The sequence below is a fragment of the Chamaea fasciata genome, unplaced genomic scaffold, assembly GCF_029207755.1.
Source record: "Chamaea fasciata isolate MVZ Bird 193981 ecotype frontalis unplaced genomic scaffold, bChaFas1.0.hap1 SCAF_339, whole genome shotgun sequence".
Taxonomy (NCBI): domain Eukaryota; kingdom Metazoa; phylum Chordata; class Aves; order Passeriformes; family Sylviidae; genus Chamaea; species Chamaea fasciata.
In genome coordinates this window covers 1-2,500 of record NW_027094424.1, presented here as the reverse complement: position 1 = coordinate 2,500, position 2,500 = coordinate 1, and the positions used below count along the sequence as shown (strand labels likewise).

General features: G+C 79.8%; 1 non-coding gene across 1 annotated transcript; it reads left to right on the top strand.

The window, feature by feature from the left end:
- The first annotated feature begins 1,486 nt into the window (after positions 1–1,486).
- On the top strand, positions 1,487–1,639 carry LOC136305246 (5.8S ribosomal RNA). Its single transcript, XR_010725192.1, has one exon. It is a non-coding gene; the product is annotated as a 5.8S ribosomal RNA (ribosomal RNA).
- Positions 1,640–2,500: the final 861 nt, after the last annotated feature.

Below are 2,500 nucleotides of genomic sequence, written 5' to 3'. Positions count from 1 at the left end.
CCGTCGTCCCGCCGTGCGCGCGGGGCCAACCCGCGCCGCGCCGGGGAGGGGCGCCCTGCCCCCCCCTCTCCGCGGCCCGGCCTCGGCGGAGAGGCCGCGGCGTGTGGCCGGGTCGGCCGCGGGGCCGGACCCCGCCCCCCCGCCTCGAATGCGGGCGCGACTGCCGGCGGAGGGCGCGTGCCCTCCGCCTTGCCTCAGCTGCGGGGTTTGGGCCGCCGGAGCCCGCCGCGCTCCCTTTCCTCGGCCGCCGCGGCGGCGTCGCGTCGCGGCGCCGCTTCGGGCGCGGCGGCGCCTCTCCCCTCGACGGCCTTCCTTCTCCCGGAAGGCGCCGGCGGCGCCGCCCGCCGGCCGTCCTTGGCTCGGCCGCTGGCCCGCCCGGGCGAGCGCTCTGCCCGGTCCCTCCGTGGCCGGACGCCGACGAGTGCACGGCGACCCCGCGGCCGAGCGGCGGCGTCGCCGCTCGGCGGGTGTCCCCCCTCCGGGGGGACGGTCGGCCGGAAGGCGGCCGCCGTCGCCTGCGGCGGTCCCGGCCCGGGCCCCGCCCGTCGCTTCCCCGTCGCCCTTTCCCGGGCCGCGCGCGGGCCGAACGGAAGGCGGTGCGGGCGGCCGCGGGGGCGCGCACCCGCCCGTTCTCTGAGCGGAAGCGAGGAGGGCGGGCGTTGCCCCCCCGGGCTCGGCCCCGTCACGCCTTCCGCCGGGCGCGTGCCCCGCGGAACAGGGGGTTCCCGGCGGCGCGAAGAGGCGGGGGGCGGTCCCGGGAGTGCGGCCGCAGAGGCGGCGGGTCTGCCGCCCGGCAGGCCCCGGGCGCCCGCGGTGCCGGCTCGGGACGCGGCGGCGCCTCGCCTCCGGCGCCGGCGCCGGCGGCGGAGCGCGGCCGGCAGAGGCGCCGGCCTCGCGGCGGGAGCGGTCCCGCCGGGGGCGCGTCGGCGAGGCGGCGGTCGCCGCGCGTCGTTCTCGGGCGTCGTAAGGCCGCTGGGGAGAGCGGGTCGGCCGCGTCTCCGGGGCGGCGGCGCGGCGCGAGTCCGCGGAGCGGTCGAGGGGAAAAGGGAAAAAGCGCGAGCGGGGGCCGACGGCCGCGCCCCCGGCTCAGGTGAGCGCGTCGTCCCGTGAAAGTGGCCGGGCGGGGCGCCGCGCCCCCGCGGTCCGGCGCGCGCCGCGCGGCGCGCCCTCCGTGCGGAGACCGGGCCGAGCCCGGGCGCCTGGGCCGCCTCCGAAGGTCCTCGCGCGTAGGCGGCGTCTCCCCTCGCGGGGGGAGGCGGTCGGGGGCGCGGGCCTCCCCGCCTTTCGGCCGGCCGGCCTTCGGACCGTTTCGTGCGGGGGGGGCGTTTCCCCCCCTCCTCCTCCTTTTCCTCCGTTCACGTGTGCCGGTACGGTTCGGAGCGAGGCGCGCCGCCACGGCGTCCTCGCCGCAAGCAAAAAAGGGGGCCGCTTCACGCGAGCGGTCCCGGCCCCTCCGCGCGCGCGGGGTCGGTGCCGAAAGCCAGACAACTCTTAGCGGTGGATCACTCGGCTCGTGCGTCGATGAAGAACGCAGCTAGCTGCGAGAATTAATGTGAATTGCAGGACACATTGATCATCGACACTTCGAACGCACTTGCGGCCCCGGGTTCCTCCCGGGGCTACGCCTGTCTGAGCGTCGCTTGACGATCAATCGCCGTCCCGGGGGGGCTCACCCCGGCGGCGCGGCTGGGGTCGCCTCGCAGGCCCGTCGTCCGCGGCGGCCGGCGGCGGCGGCGGCGGCGGCGGCCGGCCGGTGCCCGGAGGGAAGGGAGGCGGGCGCGTCGGCGAGGGAAGCGCTTTTTCCTCGGCGGCCGCCGTCCTCGTCCCACGCGGCCCGGCGGGCCGTCGTCGTCGCGGTCGTCGGCACCGCGCAGGGCCTTCGTCCCCCTAAGTGCAGACTCGGGGAGCGCTCCGTAGCTCCCCGCTCCCGGAGCGAGCCGCTGGGGCGGAGCTCGTCCTCGCCGGCGCCGCGCCGCGCGGCGCGGCGGCCGGGGAGAGAGCGAGCGACGGCGTCGCGAGCGCCGCCGAGGAGGCGCGAGAGAGAGGGCTCGGAAGGGGGAGGCGAGGCGCGGGCCTCGCCCCCGGGCTCCCCCCCGTGCGGGCGGCTGTCTGCGGGTGGGTACCGCGAGGGTACCGTGCCGTGCTGCCGCGCGCGCGCGGGGCGCGAGCGCCGGGGACGGGGGTGGGACCCCCGCGCTCCCTCCCCCGCCCTCCCTGTCGTCGCGTCTCGGGGCGTTGAGGGCGCCGTCGCTTTCCCTCCTCTCTCCCCGCCGAGGCCGTCGCGCCGCCGGCCCGGCCGGTTGCCGCGCGGGGCCGTCTCCGCCGGGCTCCTATTCGGTTCTCGTCTCCGGGATGGGGTCTCCGTCTCCGCGCGTCCGTCTCTTCTCGCTCTCTCCCGCCACCCCCAGGCCCTGGCGCCCGCGCGCGCGAGGGAAGGGGGAGAGGAGGGAGGAGGAGGAGGAGGAGGAAAGCGAGGCGCGCGGAGAGCCGTCCGTCCGTC